This window comes from Staurois parvus, unplaced genomic scaffold (assembly GCF_062004578.1).
Source record: "Staurois parvus isolate SC_StPar_1 unplaced genomic scaffold, SC_StPar_1.0 ptg002140l, whole genome shotgun sequence".
NCBI classification, from domain to species: domain Eukaryota; kingdom Metazoa; phylum Chordata; class Amphibia; order Anura; family Ranidae; genus Staurois; species Staurois parvus.
The window spans coordinates 5,665,698-5,686,291 of record NW_028319936.1 but is presented as its reverse complement, the minus strand read 5'-3'; the positions used below and the strand labels follow the sequence as shown (position 1 = coordinate 5,686,291).

The 20,594-nt window shown below is 37.6% G+C and overlaps 1 protein-coding gene across 2 annotated transcripts in view; it reads right to left on the bottom strand.

The window, feature by feature from the left end:
• Window positions 1–20,060, bottom strand: part of NDP (norrin cystine knot growth factor NDP) — a 124,463-nt gene extending 104,403 nt beyond the window's left edge. Inside the window, exons 1-2 of one of the 2 annotated variants that reach the window (XM_089665120.1) lie at window positions 19,801–20,060; window positions 19,010–19,121 (exon numbers count right to left, since the gene is read on the bottom strand). The gene's annotated coding sequence lies outside the window, so the exon portion shown is untranslated. Of the gene's footprint in view, window positions 1–19,009; window positions 19,346–19,800 lie in introns of those variants that run through there. The other variant, XM_089665121.1, reaches the window with a different exon arrangement.
• Window positions 20,061–20,594: the final 534 nt, after the last annotated feature.

Below are 20,594 nucleotides of genomic sequence, written 5' to 3'. Positions count from 1 at the left end.
CTATTGTTCAACTCCAGCAATATACAGTATATCAAGTATAGCCTCTTAAAGCTCACCTACAGCCAAAACTGTTTTTCAAGAAAGATAGAATCCTTTGTTGGGTTTTTATTTGAAATCTGTTTCCTCATTAATGAGATTTCTCTTTGTTTCTTGTCAGTACAGAAGGTGATTGTAATATCTCTACAATGGGGGCACAGTTATTAGTGTGACAATCAATTCTCCTATATATTGCTTTGCTGTCACAGAACAGGCAATGAGAGGAAATCTACCCAACAGGATCAGGGGCAACAATCAAAGCTTGACAGATGTATTTAGATTTTTAAGTTTTGAAACTGAAAAGCAAAAAATGTTGGATGCTAATTACATGGCAATGTATAAAAATATGTATTGTGATGTGGGACTAATAAGCTGCACTAAAAGCTCTCATGCAATGCAAACATCCAGGTGCAGGGATGATCACAGGAATATTTAGGGACTGGAGGAATATGTATTTTTGGGCACCTTGATCTGCCCTACTCAAGCAATTCATTATAGGTATGGGAACTAGTTCAGCCTCAGCAAATATGCACCGCTCTTCAACTTTAGTAGCCACCTTTCAGTTGAAATTTATGCACATGGTCCCATACTTAGGTGCTTCCAGAAATTTGCACAGTAAATTACAATGTGCAATCTAGGTGACTGGAACTCGGGAGGGGCAGTCAATGGCTGGACTGGAGACAGACAGTCCTAAGTCAAACCAATACAACCAGAGCAAAGAGTAACCACATAGTAAGCAGCAGTCAAAGTCTGCTGGAATAAGACAGCATCAAGGAATGAGAGATAGGCATAATCAGGAGTGATGTCAGAGATCACTCCTAGGTGTAACAGGAACAAGGCTTTAAGACTGTAATGTGGAATGCAGTTGAAGAGAAAGTTCACGAGGCACAAGTTCAGCAGCTATGCCTATTGAGCAGCAAACAGAGTTCCACCCACTATGCAGAAAATGTTACAATGAAAAACCAAGTTCGAGATGAGATGACCTTGAAAAGTAGCCTGAGCCAATCAGGATTTGTGTCAACAACCACTAAAGCAAAATTGTCCTTGTCCACACCTCTCCATGTACACACCAACGATTAAAGAGGGAATGCAGGTGCTTTTGGCAGGACAAACTAATGGATTTGGAGAGTGGGAAGACCCAGAGGAAGCTGAAACAGAGGAAACAGCAGGAGGGTACACAGGACTCTGGAAGGACTGACTCCTCAAGGTCAGCTGTTAAACTTAAAAGTACACCATAGGTGGGGGACCATTTAGCAGATGACAATGAGCTGGATGAATCTGCTCCTAATATGTCCCTGACATCTATCTGTGATATTCCTTGCCTTCTGTCTCCAAGATAAAATAATAGAATTTCTCATTAAATTGAGAATGATCACTACATCATCTTAGCTGCTGCAGTACTAAACAGCAAAGAGTGTAAATTATTTCTAAGGTTGAAATAAATACCTTAATGAACAGTATCACAGACAGGGGCGGACTGACCATTTGGAAACTCGGACACTGCCCGAGGGCCCGGGGTCAGTAGGGGGCCCCATAAGATGCCCCTGGTACCTTTTTCATAGGCTTTTTTGAGTTTGGGCAAGGACACAGGGGCCCCATGATCCCCTATTGCCCGGGGGCCCCATGAGTTGTCAGTCCACCCCTGATCACAGATGACAAATAATATCATACCACAAGCTGAGACTTCTTGCAACATACATCTATATACTTAATATAAAAGTATATATAATATATACTTATAATTTACTGTGAACATGGTAACGCATGGTATTTTCTAAACTTTTCTTTAAGTACCACTAATATTAACACTTGCAGTATAGTACATGCTATAATTTAGATTTAAACTACATGGGGTACCTGCTAATGACCGCTATATAAGTACCTGTAATAATAATAAATATTAAAGTGTCTTATGGCCTTGCTTGTCACTGTCTATATACTGTACTTTTCCTCTTAGAAGCCAAATTCTACACACTGTTCTCAACTGAAATGGTCTCTGAATCAGTTTTTGATCTTGCCCAAAAGCCCCCTTTTTCCTTGAAACAACTTTTCCATATAGTTCAAGCTCAGAGGTCTTTCCCACCACAACATTCTTACAGAACAAATTAAAAAATGCTCATAAAAACAGAAAGTAATAAAGCCAGTGCCAAGGAATGTCTTCCAAAACGTTATATAGTTGCACATGTGCATCAATTTGTAAAATGCAAAAGAAACACACTATTTTCCCCCAAAATGGAAAAAATATCTATATTTGAATTACAATATCTATATTTATATTACAGAAATACTGGAAGTGGGTTACAATAATAGAAAAACAACAATATATGCACCAGCTTCTGTAATGAGATTAAATGCCTAAATGAAATATAGTCAACATGCTCATGTGTAATGAATAACTATGAACAATAGCATTAAACTAGATATTTTCAGCATTTAGTTAGATATTTCCTTGCTTGTAAACCTTAAATTTATTGAGATATGCATCTCCATTCTGGCCACAACACAAATTCCCAGTCTGTCAGAGTTGTACAAGGGGTAGGAAGAAATCTTCCCATCACCGTCTTGGACAGCAGTAAAAATTTCATGGGGTAAGTAAATCTTAAACTTCTGTCTCCCAAAATAGCCTAATGTAGTGCCTTTAGAGCTATTTAAAACTGCATTGTTGGGAGAAGCACTCTTGATAGAACAGCTATATTTACAACCTTGTCAGTTATGAATACTTAGGTGGGTTTCAGTCTTCAGCTTGCATTTTGATTTCTACAAACCTGACAAACAACACCAAACCTACCAGCACGTAGGACACCTTTTTCTGAAAACAAATCAACCTAATCCCAATTATCTAATGATTTTCAGTTTCTGAAGCTGGGCTGTAATGCAGAAGTGTAGCCCAGACTCAGAAATACCTGGAGAAGTAAAGTGATGTGAGGTAGGGTTCAGGTTCACCAGGCTAAAGCTTAATAAAGCATAGGTTCTGATGGTATTCATCCCAGAGTTTTAAGAGAACTTTGAGGCATAGTTGTTGAACCACTAACAGATCTTTTTAGTCAATTTCTTAAAATAGGAGTAGTTCTCCATGAATGGCAGATAGCTCATATTGTACCTATCCACAAGAAGGGTAGTAAGAAAGAAGTTTGAAACTACAGGCCTGTGCGTTTAACATCTATATCAGTAAATTAACAAATCACCCCTAAAAAGAAGGATCAGTGGTCATTTAAAAACACATAACTTGCATGACTCAACGCAGCATGGCCTTACTGATAGCAGATCATATCAGACTAATGTGATTTAATTTTTTTTTGTTTGTACCACATTGTTTTGAACCAGGGTGATGCTGTGGATATATTAATATCAGTAATTTGATACAGTTTCACATATTTGTCTCATTAAAAAAAACTGAAGCTTAATCCTTGGGTGGTTCAATGCATATACAGCTGGATAGATTTGCTTATGAGGAAACTGAACCAATAAAAAGTGGTGTACCACACTGTAGAAGGTTCTAACCTAATTAATCAATTTAATCCAAGTCAGAGGTTCTCAACCCCTGGGCCACGGATTGGGGGGGGGGGGGGGTTGGTGTCAGGCAAGCCAGCCTGCACTTCCACTCTCCCACCACCAGAGGTGCCTGTTCCCCTTCTCCCAGCACCACAACTACCTTCCCTCTCTGTGGTCATGTCACCCAGCCAATGACCTACGGAGAGAAAGGGGGAGAAGAAGGGGAAGGGGAGGGAGGAGAGCCAGGCAAGATTGTCACAGAGCTCTGGTGAGCCTCATATACTTCAGGCGACAAGTGGTATAGCTAAAATTTTAGTGGGCAAGCTATATCTTTTTTTGCTAATGATACAAAGGTATGCAATTGGTTGATATTCATGTAACATGAGCATTGATTGAAGGCTGGTAGTAGGTTAGTCAACAGTAAGAGAATTTAAACAGGCTTGGAACAAACATAGAGCTACAGTATACTCAGACCAAAACTTTATAAAAACAACATAAAAACAGGAGAGGGGCAGACTAACCCACTTGGTCTTTTTTATGTCCTGACTTTTCTATGTTTTATTATAGCAACCTAGTGCAAACCCTTTGCCCAGGTCGGCTTAGTCACACGAGCCAATAATTTGAAGGATAAGATAAACTTGTCCGCTTTAAATAAGATGGTAGGCTCCTAACAGCCATTTTATCAGCATTTGTTGGAGTTGTCAAGAAAAGGCTGGCAATACTGTGCATGGCGAGATACTGTTTATTTTTTATTATTATTATTTCCTATTTAGTTTTGACATTGGTATATGCTCTCCATGACAGCACTTTCAATGCCCATGTTTGACAATAAATTGCCTATTAATGCTTCAAATCACCAGAAGTGAATAGGAAGATCTTACCACCATAGACTTCAATATGGTTTGCTGCAAATACTTCAAGCAAAATTGTTCCCAAACTAAACCCAGCTGCTAAACCAGCTGCTGACTGTTGCTGTGCCAATTCAGTCACAGTAAAAAAAAAATCCTCATCCTTGAGTCCACATACCCAGTTTCTTTCTTTGTTTCCCCAAGTCTTGATGAAGATGGCGTAGTATAGCCCCATAAAACATTTAGTTTTATATGTAATTTTTTTTAAAAAATTGTCTTTTGTACTTGTTTGGCAATTCAATTCTAGATTTACTTACCACAATCCAAGATAATTACAGAAATCCATCAGCGTTAAGAATGTGCCAGCCTAAAATTCGCATTCTCTATAATCACACCACCATCATGCTGTTGGATGAAATCATTAAACCAAAGTTTAGGTTTCCAGCACCTTTAATCCAATTCTTGAAGCACCCAAGCGCAAACACAGAGAGATTCGCTGTTCCCTACTCAGAAGACTAGCAACTCTAAGCAGTGGTAGCCTCATTGGCAGCCTCCCCAGCTTTATTTTGAAGGGAGGAACTTCCTACTGCTATTTCTTTCATTTTGGATTTCCTGCTGCTGATCACTATCCTTACACTCATCAGATCCCCAGTCAATGGGGGCCAGATCTGATGTGAAGAAGCAAAGCTCTGCTTCCACCAAGATGGCAGCCTCCACACAAGGACACAGTATGAAAGAAAGCACGGTGAGTCAGTCCAGGATAAAAGATCTGCTGCAAGAACTCTACAGGCAATAATGGTGACTAGATATTTTCCCTCTGCTATTCCCATTAATAAAATATGTTGAATCTCTTGTCTAAAGTAATAGATGACTATTTTTGTGTTTTCTGCTGACAGGTTATATGAATTATTTGGAAACACAAATTTAGCTACACTTTTACAATATTTGTAAAGTATTTGTAAATTGTTAAAGTGGTATTAAACTCAAAAAGAAAAAATGTAAATACAGTATATTATATTGCAGCTACCACTTCCAAGATGTGGTAGGGGCATTAATATTCTTTTTTTTTCTTTTATTTTTACTTGGTGGTCAAGCCAATAAGCCTGTTATTTTTCAACTTCCGTTAACAAACCAAGCTGTCCAACAAAAGTAGCAGTTAGAGGGATGGGATAAAACATTCAATATTGGCACAATGGTTAGCTTTTATTATTTATGAAAAAACTTTATCCCAAAAGGAAAAAAAAACTTGTTGCTGTAAAAGCTTAACCGGTGTTAACTGAAGTTTGACTTTAAGTGGTTAGTGAAATTCATCTAAATCTATTAGTGCATCCAACAATACCCTGTTCCCAGACTGACAATGCTCTAAAGGTGTTTGCACTGATCTTCCATCCAGAATGGAGACATGCTAAGACAAAAAGTGTGTTACTAGCTAGATCACCAGATGAAAATTTAAAAAAAGCCCCATGGCTCATATCTGGTGGACTTGCCCTAAAGTAAGCAGATTAGGGATTAGGATGTATGCCCTCCTTCGCACTATGCTTCACACAGACATTAAGCGTAACCCGTACGAAGCGCTTCTATTTAAACCAATGGAGGGCCTTCTCCGTTCTGAATGGTAGCTGGCATCATACTTATTTATGGCTACTAAATTGACAATTGCGAGGGCTTGGAAGACTCCACTTCTCAGCTTTGAGGCTGTCAAAAATCGGATGAACTTCATCATGGTTAATGAAAAACTGACAGCCATATTATTGGATACCCATACAAAATTTCTGCGGATATGGCGTCCCTGGCTGGATGTGGCCCAACCGTCGAGATTCGACCAGTCCCTTCTGTCGATATGAGGTTGGATTCTGCTGTGATCTCCCCGGAGCCCTACACCCCCCCTTTTTTTTTTATCTCTTCTTCTCTTTCCTCTTGGTCTGTGTCTCTTTTATACTCTTGTCTAATATTTCTCGATGTAGCAATTTTCTCTCTCAGAATCTACACTATCATTGACCATCAAAGATTGTGAATCGTATCCTTTCTACAGGGCATTTCTGTAATAAGTTATAGCTGATGTTTTGGGGTTTTTTTTTTTTATTCCAATGTACGCTTTACATTATTTCTCAATCATACAGTACAATTTCCTACGTATTGGTCAAGGATTCTATGTTCCGAATGTTTGTTTATCATTGCTCAATCTATAATAAAATTCTTTGTAAAAGAAAATTTAAAAAAAGCCTAAAAAATAAAAATAATAGAGCCACTACATTTAAGGATTCGTAAGCTGCAAAAAATTACATTTTTGTTTTTGGGTTTAATACCACTTTATTTTCATTTTTTTTCTTTAATTTCAGGTCTGATTTCTGAGCCAAGACAGAATAAAAAAAGTTACTACACTCTTCTCTTCCTTGTTCTGGAATTCATCCCTCTTCTGCACTGCTATTACACTTAAAATAATAGAAAATATAGATTCATATAACCATCAAAATCCAGAAGCAGTCCCTGCTTCATTTCTCAATGACCAATCCATACATCATGACAGCAATTAGCAATGTGATGTATGAGTTGATGGAAATTTGGCAACTATGACTGAATGTGCAGCTGGTTTGTAAAACTCAAGCTCTCAAAGTAGCTGCAGGAGTAAAGTACCCTTCGGTGTTACTATAAGAAGCATCAGAAGATCAGAAGCAGATAGTGAGTTGTTAGCAAAACTGTTCCACCAATTTGAACTGGTATAACCATCCTCAGAAAAGGTGTGCCAGTCTTTTTACTAACTAAAGCAAAACAAAATATGATGTAGTATTAGTGAGGAGCAAATCTCATCACTAATTCAGCACAACAAAAGCCTGGATTCCCAATTTTATTTATTAGCATGGGTTATGAATCATGGCATGAGATTTCCAACTCCCTGTAACTTGATGTCTACAAGAGGGTAGTACAATACTTCCTTGTTAGGACTGCAGTATATTACTTCCTTACTAGGGACGTGATAGTAAACATAATAAACCAAACATAACATAATAAGCTCATGGTGTTCTAATGAAAAGCAGACAGGTAGTCCTGTAAGTAGGGGTTCCTCAACATTTTTCTCTTGTTCAATTTTACTATAGCTACTTCCCATTATTCAGATCTCCTGCATAACAGCAATGTGATTGCTCAGTTTGAAAATTCTTTACAGCCTTCAAATAATATGGTAAGCCTTAATGGAAAACTCCAGTTGAACTGAAATAGCCATCCATCTAGGTCAGCTGTATATTGCAGGAATTTTATCACATGTAACGGCAGATCCTTACCTGCTTCTGTTCTTTACATGTTGAGATAGACTATTCCAAATTATCTGTTTAGATCTTTGAAACCAAGTGCTAAATGGGGCTTTAAAATCCTCATTCCTAGCATTGTAGTAAGAAACAATGCACTCACTTAAAGCCCAAGTGAACTTTCTATTTAAATCAGGTAAATACATTCAATGTATGCCAAATCAAATGGTGTTCAAAGTCGTAAGCCTCATACACACGATGAGAATATCGGACAAATGATCATCTAGTATTTTTGCATGCTAGTCTCATATCAAAAATGAAGAGGTTAAGTTGCAAAAATTCTCATACAACAGAATACAACTTGTAATATATTGTATTGTATTGTATTGCATTGTATAATGTATTCTCTAGTTTCCGAGCATGCATGGTCTTGGTCACTTGATTTTTTTTGGATGAATACTGTACTGATTAAGTGTAAAATCGTTTGTTCTGGTATCGTGCAAGAAAAGTGTTTGTGCTTGTCCCTTTTTGATAATTTTGCATGAATTCTCGAAAGCTGTGTACTAACAATCAGATTATTGGACGATCACTTCGAAAGTGGTATTTTTCATCGTGTGTACTAAGCATTACAGTTTGATTTTCTTAGAAAGCATCCACAGCCTGGGTAGAATAGCCTGCCCCTTGCCAGAAGGAACCTTGCTCTCTGTGTGGCAGAAGTGGTCTTTATGCAATTTATTTATTTCAGGTAGTTATACAGCACCGTCAATTTACACAGCACTTTACATATATATTGTACATTCACATCAGTCTCTAACCCTCAAGGAGTGTACAATCTAAGATCCCTAACTCACATTCATACATACTAGGCCCAATTTAGACATGATCCAATTAACCTACCAGCATGTCTTTGGAGTGTGGGAGGAAACCAGAGTACCCAGAGGAAACCCACGCAGGCACATGGAGAACATGTCAAACAACAAAACAGAAAAATTCCCAGCTGAGCTTGCCAACCAGCCTGCAAACAAACTGAATTAACTTGTCTAACAGTATGCGTTAAAAACAGGGGTTTAGTTAGCACACATTTGCAAAAATATTGCGTAAGCTACAGAGCCTCGTCACGGCACCCTGATTTTCTGTAGTTCCTAACTCAATGAATATTAAGAGCCCCCATAGTAGAGACACATGTATTTAATGGATAGACCAAGGGCAGGTGGACCCGAGGGAGCAGGACATGGAGAACATGCAAACTCCAGGCTGGTTGGGATTCAAACCAATGACCCTAGTACTGTCAGGCAGGAGTGCTAACCATTTAGCCACTGTGCTGCCCTACGCTGCAATGGTCCAACACACCCCTGCTAAGCCAACCCTAGAACTTTCCAGTCAACAAAACTCATAACTGGAGAGCTCAATAGGGGACATGTTGGACCACCTTTCACACTGAAAGTAGGGGTCCTTCCCTAGAAAAAGAAACTGATTGCAAGGCTTTACATACCTTCTATTTTTATGCAGAAGGAATGTATTTAGCTGAATTAAACTGAAAGTTCAGTTGGCTCTACTCCTGTTTTGAGTGGACATTTCCTTGAAGTCCAGAATTTACTGGGATCCTGTCAATCTTTGATCACAACATTTCCAGATTTGGCATTGCTCTTAACTGTATGGGGGTACTGCAATTGTTAATTCAAAGAGTATGATCAACATTACCAAATGCATTAGGACCTGTATATTAGTAGGGGTTACGGCTATGGTATAAAGGTTCTACCATAAACGAGGGAAGCAGACAAGAGTTTCTTCCAAAAGCACTGGAGGATTTGTGAGTAATGCTTGTCTGAGCAGGGGTTGCCAGCTAAATTAGGAGCTGCTATTTTCATCAATGACATCAGATACTTGGTCTTTCATTTTTCATTTCTGCTGATAATTTTGGGAAATAAGGAAAACATCATTTCAGGGATCAACAGGGTTCCAGAATTCTAAAATCATTGATGTAGAGTACATTCAAGCATGCTGTCCATAAAATGATTACAGTCTTTTACTAATCTTTACCAGACATTAGTTAGCTTTCTTTCACAATGTCAAACATAAGAGATTCAGCTTTATATGGCCCCACCTCCTGCTTCATTCATAATGACATGGAAATTATTCTACCTTAAAGCCAAACTTCACTTTTGCTGAGAGTAAAAACAATATGCTCAAAGCCAGAAATATGCATTGCAAATATTTTTGCAAGCTGCTTTTTTGCTAATTCTTCCCTGCTCCTATTCTTTAGACACTGCAATAACCTCCTCAAATAACCTGTTCAGTAAGAGAGTTTACCCTTCTAAATCACACAATCAGTCTAAAAATAGGAACCTGCCTTCAGCATTCTTTGTCCAGTACTGCAGATAACCAAAGATGAAAGAGTCACTGCAGACGTACTAATATAAGATTTGAGATTTCAGAGGTGACCTGTACAATAAGCTACTATAGTTGCAGATTTAAATTGGATGATTGTTTTTCATAATAATACATTTTAAGATAACTTTTGGATCAATTTTATATGTTTAATTTTTTTTTTTTTTTTAGCAGAAATTATGTTTTCGTTAAACTGTGGGTATGGGTGCCTGTTAATACATAATTGTGCCCAAAACTCTCTTTTTAGTGTTAGGTAGCAGTGGTTCATTGTTTGCTGAATTTTTATTGTAGCATTTTTCCATGTCTTTGGCATATAGTGAATTCTTTGCTCTTTGGCCTATGCATGAGTTGACATTGTCATACTAAGGATGTAGAGAAATCTCCCTGTCGATATAAAACTAATACCTTGAAATTTGGCTTTAAACTTCAATATGTTAGTAGGCTTATCCAATTTGGCCATATCCATTTATGGGTGAAGAATGCAATGGAAGCAGCCATTTTTATGAGATGAATTTAGCATGGAAGAAAAGTATACAGCGACAAAATAAACTGGTGAAAACAGTGATCATACTGCTGGAATATTGTCTACTGTTTAGTGCCAATTCTGTTCCCAGAGGAGTGATTTTTGCCTCATGTGTTGGGCAGTTATCTGAATATTAGGTTTAAATCAGCCCTTGCTCATCCAATCACTTATCTACAAACTATTATCACTTGAATTCAACTATATTCAAAGTCAACTGATATTTCAGTTCTGGGTGGGACAATGGGTTGTGTCATTCATTATCTTCTCCAGTTCTCCAGCATGAAGATTTTGTGCATTTTAGTTTATTCTTCACACCCTAACATGAGGCCATAAGTTATTTTTGCAGCTGTGTAGCTTTAAAAGTATGCTCTGCCACTTCCAAGATGGCTTCTGGAGTTAACCACCAGAAACTGGATGTGCCTTCACTGAAATTTACAGCCCTACATGTTTTGTCATCATAAAATGATGTCTTCAGGAACTAGAACTTCTGGTTCACATCTATGAATATTTATACCATATAAGACCTCCCACTGCACCATATTGGGACTCCACATCTTCAGTGATCTCTTCTGATATTGCTTTATGATGACAAAACATGTTGGGCTGTGACTTCCAGTGATGTCACATCCAGTTCCTGGTAGCTAACTCCATCCTGAAAGTGGCAAAGCACCTGGGAGCAACACCTTTATCAGCTACATATATGGTTTTTGTTTAAGTATACTACTGGTAAGAGCTGTCTTGCCTCTCAACTAAGGGATATTTGAAATATACAATATACAAGGAAATATCAGTTGTGGAGTTGAGTTTCTCAGTTGCCTAGGCCAAGGCTTTATGAGCTTTGCCGTTTCCCAGATTGATAAACCATTATGGATTGCTTAAATGTGTAGAGGTGTACATTGCTGACTGTGCTGGATTTCAGTGAAAGTATATCTAAAGTAAAAACTTTTTAAGTTTTGAGAAGGGAGTAGTTAAAACCACTGTAGGTTTTTCTCTTTTTTGTTTTTGCCATTAGTGTCCAACAGAAAGAAACTTACCTTCACTTCCTGCCCTGTACATTCAATAGAGGATAACCGTACAAAGTGAGGAAAATGCCTTCTTAAACATTTGTCACCAGAACTAATGTCTTAAGTGGATGCCCCTCCCCCTCCACTCTTGTTTCACTGTCAACTCAAACTTTTGGATTTTTCCCTCACTTGTATTTCTGGTGATCATGGTCACCAAGCCATATGGAGATGGTGATTCTCCCCAACAGACACAACCAGCAAACCGCAGAGTAAAAACTTGTCAGAGGTTCTAACCCTACCCTATTCAAAGTTTAAAAAATGGGCTTTAGAAACACTTTAGGAATCACAAATTCTGTGACTTTTTTTGTTCTCAGTACAGTTAGCTTTCCTCTCCTTTACCTGCTTGGTACTTCCTTGGAACCTACCTCTGACTCCTAGTCTTTGACGTCGCCTCATTTCTACTTGGCCTAAGTAATCCAATAAATACATAAAGAATACTTCTTCCCTCAATAATAGCTGATTATTGAATGAATTTCTTGTACTGTCCCTGCCTGTTTTGTGATCCAGCTAATGGTCTGCTAGATTGGCTTTGTTTTTGTTTTATTTGCTTTGTATTTTTGTTTGCCTATCCAATGCTTACCTCCATCAATTGCCTGTGCCTACTTCTGTCAGAACTCTTACTTGCCTTGACCCTCTGCCTAAATATTAGCTTTCTCTTCCTCTTGCTTTTATTACAAGGTCAGCTTGACACTTGAACACTATTGTCATGGAAATTTTGTATTGTTGGTCGAACTTTAAATGTGTCATATATGAGTGTTATTCATATGTCTCTCCTGTGGCTTAATTAAAGCTCTGAAGGCTGCAATTGGGCCATGCGCATGTACAATGTAGGTATTACAGTACTCAGCTCGGTAATGGATGAGATGGCAGATCTGCGCTTATAGACCGGCGTGTATACCACCACGGCATTCGATGCGAATGCCGCTGGCAGTAGACCGTGGGCCTGTATCCACATATCAGCAGCATAGTACCACATGGACTCCGTGACGCAATGCGCAAGCGGTACAAACTCCGTGTGTAGGCTTATGCATATCTTACAACCCATTACCAATCTGAACTGTATCTTGGATGGATGTGTTTTAATAAAGATCGTATCGGGCCCATCCAGGTACAGACTGATATTTCTAGGGGATGCTTGTACAGGGAATGGACATACTGCTAGGAGCTGGGAAATATGACCTCAGATGGCTCATGGGGGGGAAGGGGAGGAAGTCTGCTGACCTCAGAAGGCTCATGGGGGAGGACCAGTGATAGATAATAGGAAAGGCTATGCTCCAATCGGAATGTACATCCTGTGTATAGGCACTCCCCATTGCATTGTTTGGTGGGAGGGGATTGACTTTATTCATGTGGGGGGCATGTGTGTATTTGTAATAAAACCAAAGGCTGAGTCTGAAGCCGGCCCTTATGTGAATTGCAACACCAGCCTTAGAGTGTCGTGTGATTATTCTAGGGTAACGGAGCTCCATCATCCACATCTCAACAGAAGCTAAAAGTAGTTGGATGGGCAGGAATCGTGTAGTTTAGCTGAAGTCGTGGTAAGCGAGATTCGCACAGCTTTATGGGGGATTTCTGCGCATCCAACTGCGAGTACTCACGGTAAGGAGAAATTCGTTAAAGCGAATTTCCAAGACACTATCTACCCCTATCTTTGCCTGTTTATGGAATACTGTTGATACCTGATGATTAAATGCTTAATTTTAGTTGCTTTTCAGTTTGTGCGTTTACATAATGGGGTTCTTCCCAATGACCAGGAGGTCCTTGGGTCTATTCAATAAGTCTTCCCAACCACTGACAAAGTGTTATGTATCCATGATATGTGTTACCTAGCTGGTCAACCTGCTCCCATTTTACAATGCCATTTTTGGCAGCCTTTTACTCTTTTCATGCAGTTATTGAGGCTGATTTACAAAAAGTGTTGAGAACAGGGGCAGACTGACCATTTGGAAACTCGGGCACTGCCCGAGGGCTTGGGGTCAATAGGGGGCCCCATGAGATGCCTCTGGTACCTTTTTCATAGGCTTTTTTGGGCAAGGACACAGGGGTCCCATGATCCCCTATTGCCGGGGGGCCCCATGAGTTGTCAGTCCACCCCTGGTTGAGAATCTACACTCAACAAATTTATTGAATATTTACTTTAATTATTCAGTTTTGTGAAAACTAAACTCCTGTTTATTTTTTTATGTTATTTTATCTGCACATGACTTGCAATTCAAAGCGATTGCAGTTACTCTTTATAGAGTAACGATGCTCAAGAAAATCAAATTCCTGTTTTTTACATTTATTTTATCTGCACATGACTTGCAATTCAAAGTGATTGCAGTTACTCTTTATTGAGTGACGATTCTCAAGTCCTTCAGTAAATCATCTTCAGTGTGTCTGGTTCAGTTCTGGTTCATGCAGAATAATTAATTCTCTCTTTTTCTTTTTTTCAATTGATATTTTGATGATGAGCAAATTGACTATACTGTGGGAGAGTTTTACTAAAACTGGTGCAGCTGTGCATGGTAGCCAATAAGCTTCTAACTTCAGCTTGTTCCATTAAGCTTTGGCAATAAAACCTGGAAGCTGATTGGTTTCTATGCAGAGCTACACCAGATTTTGCATTCTCTAGTTTGAGTAAATAACCCCCTGTACGTTATGCATATTTTGAAGTATTTCTGGTCACTAGACAAGTGCATTTCATTTTGATTAATTTGTCACACGAAAATGTCATTTTCGAATATTCGGATGTATATGAATGTCCAAATGGACATAGAACGTTAATTAGTCCAAAAAAAGTTATAACAAAATTAATGAATGCATTTGTTTCATTCATTTCATTCGTATGATGTCACATGATCCAATAGTAGTTTGGGCCCATGGGGAACTTAATAACATTTTCAAATTAATTCAATAATTCAGATAGCCAATGGATTTGAATTTTGTTCCATTTGTTAATTCGGATGCACATGATGCCAGTCAATGTTGCCCAATCAGCTCGCATCATTCCTCTTCATAGGTTGACTAGCATCTGAAAATATCAAATCCTTCCAATTCTAATCCGTTTTATTCCATAACATATTAAATATATAGCAATCTTCTGCAAAAACTGCAACTTTTTTTCGATCCACCCAGACCAACGAATATAAGAAAAGAATGCTAAAGATACAAAATGAATTCCAAAAACGAATTGGTTCAACATAATGCAACAAAATTCTTCAATGAATGAATGCATCCGAAATTAAATAAAATTTTAATTTCTGGCGTGCATATGTCTACTGGTCATCTTATAAGTAACTTTGGCAAGAAATTTGAGTACACTTTACTCAGAATTTAATACACCTTCAGATGCCTACAGGGAAAACAACCTAACAATTATTTCAGCAGTCTACCCTGCTTTCTTGCTTCCAGTAACCCAGAGATCCCAGAAGGCACCTGCTGGTGATGCTAGAACACACTCCTTAGTGATTCTCACATACAGAAAAACTGTTAACGCTAGTACTCAGAAGTTTCTCATAGCCAACCATTAGGTTCAAACATGCCTATATCTGAATGTGATTGATGATGCCGGTAAAAGAAAGAGATGAAGTTACATAGCACAGGTTTCAAGAAGCTCCTACTGCCCATGTAAGCAGGTTGTATAGAGGTGTCCTTGTTATCCAGTGGATTAAACAGAGCTCAGATTAAGGTAAAGTGACTGGATTTTATGGCATCATTGCAGTTATGCGGTTTACTAGTTAGCATTAGCAGTTTACAAAAAATGCTTTTACCTGTTCCCTGGAACTGCTCTTTATCTGCTGGTAAGGAATTTGATTATGATTGATCTGACATGACATAATTATCATCAAGTTGTGTTGTATTATGTTGTAGTAGTTCATTATATGGTGTATAATATATCATAGTATCAATAAACTACTTGCGCACTTGCCACTTTTTAAAACACAGGTCTGACAACACTTTAGGTATCCCACAGTGAAATATTTGAAATCATATTAAAAGTTAGTTTATATATATATATATATATATATATATATATATATATATACAGTATATGAAAAAAGGTGTTTTTTTTTATTGCTGTGGCAGTGTGGGTTTTGATTCCTATTTGTGTGCTGCTTTTTAAATAAAATATATTTTATAAGTATTGTGCTGGTACACATTTTATTTTATTATTTGTATTGCATTTGCACTCATTTGTTTGGTTTAGGGATACAGTGTTTTTGATTTGGAATCAGGTGGACCCTGGTTAAGCCTGAACACTTCTTAATCTCTATATTTCTAAGGAGCCCATGTCTACCACTGGTGATACAGAGGATCTATACAATTCAAGACAGCTGCTTAGGTTGTGGTAATTCCCCAGTCCTCGACCACTTGGTGCAGATCTTATTAGAAAATGTATATTGGCTTTTCAATTCCTAACTTAATATATAAATTGTAATAATTGAACACATATGACTGGAAGGGAAAACAATATTTATGAATCTACTGTGCACATAGTTTTCTTACAACATAACAAATTTGCAGAAGTGGTTGCCTTGGTGTTATATAACGGAAGATCAGGGACTAAGTGCAAAGTAGCCATGGCTACCTCTAGTACACCAATTCCAACACTACTGGTCAGAACGTCAAAATATACATCATAGGGGAGATTTACTAAACCTGATGCACTAAGAATCTGGTGCAGCTGTGCAAAATAGCCAATCGGCTTCTAATCTTAGCTAGTTCAAAAAGGCGTTAACAATAAAAATTGGAAGTTTCTATTCAGAGCTGCATCATATTTTGCACTCTCCAGTTTTAGTAAATAATGCCCTACGCCACAGGTTCAGTGTTTTCTGTTTCTCTGCTTTACCATTCATGATTATCACTGTAGATGATTCTGTACAGTGACAGCCAGCAAAATTAAAACTATCACATTGAGATGACAAGTTAGAAAAATGAAAGATGCTCTGCTGCTATATGCTTGCTGTTCAAATAAAACAGATATTTTAACTGAAAGTAATGACGCTGATCATTCCAGGTTGTGATCTCATATACAAGACAAGCATTGTACAATAATTTAATTTGGACAAATAAATAATAAATATCCATATAAAATTTTAGCTACCTTTATCAGATGAATAATACAAAGTCAGTTCACAAAAAAGCAGTAGGAACTGTTCGCTCAACAAAGTGAAAAGTGAATGCACTGTATCTTTGCATAGTGAATATTAAATAAGGTGAACCTGTGTTCCCTTTAAACATCCAATATTTTGCCAGGGGAAAAAATGGATTATTGCTAGCACATGGTTAGTCAATTTAAGTGAACACATCTTCATCTTATTTATTAAGTTCAGTGAACAGTCACTTTGCAAAGTCTCGATTGCATTAGTAAATCAACCCCATTGTGTACAAGCATGCTACTTAGTGACCTAAGAAAGATACCTCTACTTAGCTGGAACCTGACCTATAAACTTCAATAAAGGTTTCAAAGTTCAGTTATAGACATTTAAATTGAAAGAAGCCATGTAAATAATTCCACAGCTAATACCTCCCCAAAGCTTGTAAGAGAAGGAAAGAAAATAAACAATGCTGGGAGGCACACTAAGCACGCAGCTAAAGTGGAAGTGATTGAAGTGTTGCCCATTAAGGCTGGTCCAATGTCGGGCATGTACAGACAGCCAGCTGTTGTAAAGGCTCATAACCTTCTCCTTTATTGTTCTGCTCAGTTAGAGGTGGGGCATGAGAGGGATTCCAAACATAGCACATGTTTATACAGAAATGTTAATATGTTCCACACACTCACATACATAAAAAGGAAATAACAGCTGATCAGAATCAGACCAGACAGCAATCACTGACAACACTCATTTGGAGAACTGTGGAAAATCCAGGGGAGCTGATCACCCACAGGGAGGCAAGAATAATCTAACTACAGCTGCCCTTTTATCTTCGGATCATCAGAATTTAAGCATCCAATGGAAAGTCAAAAGTATTTAGCACCAACCCTGCCAGTGCCCTAATGTTAATGCCTTTGTCTGGCTTTATGAATTCAGCATTATTATTTACAAAGCATTCTACCGAGATGTGACATTCAATAGACCCCTCTGCTCTTACTCCTAGCGACATATATTATTTTTATCTGCAGTATACGTTACATCATTTTGTAATCAATATTTTGTTTGACGTATTCAATACGTAGCTAGCAACAAAAAAAAAAAAAAAAGAATACTGTAGAATTAAAAAAACCAGCATGGCACACTCAAAATAAGAAAAACCTTTTTAGAATTTACTTAAATGTAGGGAGACTGCCATAAAATAAACAAATAATAAATAATAAAATTGGCCCTAGTATGTGTGTATAATGTTAGGAACCTAAATTGTAAGCTCCTTGAGGGCAGGAACTGATGTGAATGTACAATATATATGTAAAATGCTGCATAAACTGATGGAGCTATACAGGTAGCTAAAAAAAAACCTAAATAAATAAATAAAATATACCTATATTTTTAGGTATGTCAAACTGAACACACTATATATTTGTAGGTTAAAATAATGTATGAAATCAGCTTTGCTTCCCATGTGTGATCAGCGCTATAAAGTTTTCAAAAACCTATAATATAAATATATAAATAAAATGGAATATCATATAAAAAATATCATATCCCCTCCCTCTTAGATTGCAAGCTCCAAGGAGCAGGGCCCTCCTAAACCTCTTGTTCTGAACTGTACTGTTGCTGTATTGTCTCCCGTTATATTGTAAAGCGCTGAGCAAACTGTTGGCGCTATATAAATCCTGTGTAATAATAATAATATAATAATTAAAAAAACAACACAAATATCAGCGAAAGCATTAAATGCATCAATCAAAGACCAAAAATAACACATATATGCTGTCCCCCCCTCTCTCACTAATAAAAATGAGAAAAGAAATCCACTTCTAATCTGATTTCAAGGTTCTTTTATCTGTGATTGCATGATGTAAGCTTCTTAATTAAGATACACTTGTCTCACTAAAACTGTAAAGCCGAAGAGTCATCCTTGCAAAGCAGTTTTCAAAAGGGCACTTATAATTTTATTTAGTATCTCAAGTGTACCAATCTGACCGGAAGCTCTTTAGTGATATGGCACCTTTTTAACCCCTTGTCGGGAATATTTTGCTGTAAACTTTTACCCTGTCATTTTATAAAAATCTTGCCTGCATTCAAAGGTTAGTATGTTGCATGTAGGCATAAAAGATTGTGCTTATGGTAATTCCACTTTAACACATGTAAAATATCATAAAGAATAATAAATATATATATATATATATTCTGCAAATATGATAGATAGATAGATAGATAGATAGATAGATAGATAGATGATAGATTGATAGATTGATTGATTGATTGATTGATTGATAGATAGATAGATAGATAGATAGATAGATAGATAGATAGATAGATCATATGTTCTTACCTTTTTCAGTCTTTATTCCGATAGCTGTGAACGAATCCCATTCTTAATCCAAAAGTTTGTAAAGGAAAAATTGTAGTCCAAATTGATTTAAAAATAATATTGTGTTAGCCCTCTATAAGAAAGAAAAGAAAATTTCATCAATGTGATGTCTTATAGCACACTTGATGACTGTCAGAAACCTTCTACCTTGAACCCAGCATCTTAGCCTGTTACAAACTGCCTAGTTCACACTTTAAACATGTGGTGTGCCTGAAAAACAAAGTCCACCACTAAATATATTTCTCAGAGGTACTGCCAACACAAACACCGTATATTTCCTCCTAGCCAGCAGCCAATCCAAGACCTACCTCCAATCCCCTCTAATCCATAACCAGTGGAGTTCAATCCTTAACAAAGCTCCCCTAACATGAATCTAAATATTATTGTTTAAATTAAAAGAGGTGCCGCTCAGCGTGACACACATAGCTTGAAATAAGTCTTGCCTATTGTTCCAGCCATCTCAGATATCCCAGGCAGATGATGCACAGGAGATCAGGGAACATATGTAATAATAAGAGACGAGGCTCTAGAAATTAGCAAGCCAGCCCCTGCACACACAAGCTGTTCTGAAGCAGAAAAAAAAGGCATTGAAACATTTAAAGATTACAAGAGAATGAAATCCACAGGACTTCAAAAAACTTGCTTTGTGTTCATCTGCTATGCAGTGACAAGGGGAAATGTCATTGCAGGTTGAAGATTATTTTATAATTAACAGATGTTGCCTTGTAAGTGAATACAGCTTCTTTCCTTACCTCTTAAAATTAATATGTGCAATTCAAGAGCTAGAGATGAAGTTTGAGAGTTGACTTGCAGCACCCCCTTTCTGTCACCCCTCTCCTCTTTCAAACTCCCACCTTTCTATATCTTCTCACTATGGTCCTCTCTTCTCTGTTCAATTCCCTTTTTGACTATCCCTATCAATTCACTCTCTGCCTCTCACTCCTCTTCTATCCCACTCCCCTCTGCCTTCCTTCCCTTGTAACTTCTGAATGTCTCCCTTGCTGGCACATCTGTATCTGTACTCCTCACTCACTTCTAAACCTTCCCTCCCAAACATAGAACTTGCTAGCACAGAAGATTAGAGAGCAGGGGTAATACGAATGTCAAATGGACAAGAGCCATTGCAGTCATATATCAATCAGAAGAGGAGAGCAGCAGCTCAGCAAATGGGAGTACCAAGGAAACTTGAAGCTGCCCATATCTGGGAAATCACTAAACAAAATTTGCTGAAATGACCACAAACTAGATTCACATGTTTATAAAGATCCTAATGTGGACTGTTTAAAAAAAAACTGGACGGGAATGTAGTTTTTAAATGTTCGAGTAAATCTGTTTTTATGTTCTCCAGTAAATCATTTCCACATTTCCCTGTTAATTGTAATAATTTCAAAATTTAAAAAAAAATTGTAACAAAAAAAACACAGAATTGTTTATAGAAAATGTTCAAGAACTTAATAAATTATTTTTATGCTACTTATCTTGATGTGTATTGTTAAAAACTGGAAGGGAATGCTGTTTTCAAATGTTCAAGTTAATCTGCTGTTGT